This window comes from Onychostoma macrolepis, chromosome 02 (assembly GCF_012432095.1).
Source record: "Onychostoma macrolepis isolate SWU-2019 chromosome 02, ASM1243209v1, whole genome shotgun sequence".
Classification (NCBI taxonomy): domain Eukaryota; kingdom Metazoa; phylum Chordata; class Actinopteri; order Cypriniformes; family Cyprinidae; genus Onychostoma; species Onychostoma macrolepis.
This window is the reverse complement of record NC_081156.1, coordinates 33,595,918-33,598,145: the sequence shown is the minus strand read 5'-3', so window position 1 is coordinate 33,598,145 and position 2,228 is coordinate 33,595,918.

Here is a 2,228-nt window from a genome sequence, read left to right as displayed (position 1 = left end):
GGCTGCTCACACAGATCCTCTCTGCTGGATTTTAGAAAGAAATGACCAAACGAGTAAGGTTTTTCTATATCGAATTCAAGATTCAGATGACTAACTGTCAATTAACATCCATTAACATGATCACAAATCAAATTATGGCTACATGTGATGTTTTAATTACTTACCTCTAATTTATTTTTGTCCTGTAAGTCTTCCAACTGCTACTGTCACCTCAGGAGGGTGATGGACATGAAAAGGAGTGAGTTTAACCCTTTATCTAGTTTCTAATTGGTTAACCTCTTAACTGTCACTGTCCCCTCTGTGGGACGCCTAAGTTTACTTCACTATTTTACAATTAAATCCTAATCTAATCATGACAAACTATATATCATTGGAAAGGTTCAAGACTCCTAAATAGGTATTTTACTACTTTTTTTTGTTAAAAAATTATGTAGGAAAAGTAATAGATTAAATTATGACAAGAGTGGACCTGAAAAATCTACATCATAACAGGAGTTCTGACCTTTGTCAAAGAAAGTCTTCTTAGTTGCTTTTTTCTCTATCACGTTTTAGAAATCATAAGAAATTATATATCAGTTGAAAACCTAAAATCTCAAAATTCATCCTTTGAAACCCATTTTAAAATCAGACATTGCATTACAATGGAAATGGTACATCAAAATCATGTTACAAAATGTTTTCATTCATGAATTATAAAAATTTAAGTTTGGATAGTGCACTATAATGTCTATGTTCAAAACTGTGGGTGACAGTTATGGGGTTAAACTAATGATGTTATAAATCACTGCGTATTCAACACTCCCCACTCTTTTTGGTCCATTTCCAATAAACACACCCTTAAAAGTTCTTGGCCATGCACTCTCAGAAATAAAGGTATACAAAAGCTGTCACTGGGACGGTACCTTTTCAAAGGTACACCTTTGTACCTATTAGGTTCAAATATGTACACTTTAAGTACTAATATGTACCTTTAAGGTACCAAAATGGGCCCTTTAGGTACAAACATGTACCTTTTGAAAAGGTACCACCCCAGTGACAGCTTTTGTACCTTTATTTCTGAGAGTGTGAAGAACAAAATAAGCTGTATTGTGGACTTGACCTTCAGCCAATTAGTCTAACAAATCCTGTCCCTCAATTCTACACCGATCAATTCCTTTTACCATGTTTAAATCCACATAATTTAACTGATTTTCCCTCTCACTAAATGATATTCCTTTTAACATTTAAACTTCAGAATAAGCATCAGAATTAGATGAGGAGGTTCAGTCTGCACCATAATATAATGCTATTTTCTCTAAAAGTTCAAGTCTAAAATGTTTATTTGTTTACGTAAAGAACATTGTAGCATTAAATGCTTTTGCCCACAGACATGACAAACACAATAAAAACATATGCTGATTTCTGTGATGGCAAGGTACAAAATATTTTGATATTCAAATACTTCATTTTCATTGAAGACGGCTTTGCATGTTGTCACTGGTCAGAACATCTCGCCCCAAAACAGCTGAACTTGAAGATATTTTGACAATTTGTTTAACAAAATGTTCAACCTAGTAATCTTCATTACAGCAAAACAAATTATTTCATGCTCCATGCCAATCATACACTGCATACACACACAGTATGTGACCCTGGACCACAAAACCAGTCTTAAGTAGCACGGGCAATAGCCAAAAATACACTTTATGGGTCAAAAAAAAAAAAATTTCATGCCAAAAATCATTAGGATATTAAGCAAAGATCATGTTTCACGAATTTATTCCTACCATAAATATATCAAAATATGCATTGCTAAGGAATTCATTTAGACAGATTTTCTCAATATTTAGACTTTTTGTATAAATCTCAATTTTTAAAAACTGACCCTGACTGGTGTTGTGACCCAAGGTCATATATACAGTATATATATATATAGAGAGAGAGAGAGAGAGAGAGAGAGATTCTTGCAATAAACATGAAATCTGCAGACGGACAGACTGAATTAATTAACCCCGAATCTGTGGTGGCATCACGGAATCGCCGAAAATTCCGTGATGGGCTCACAGAAGGCATCAGCCGTGGTCCATGCACGGATTCACTGGTTCAACACCAGCGCTGCATCGGACCACGTAAAAAGAGTGACTCCGACGCAGTTATACTTTCACTGGAGTACCTGACCCCACCGCTACCCTAAACCTACCCAGTTCTGAACAATAATGATGACGAGAAATTATCGCGTCGGCATATTG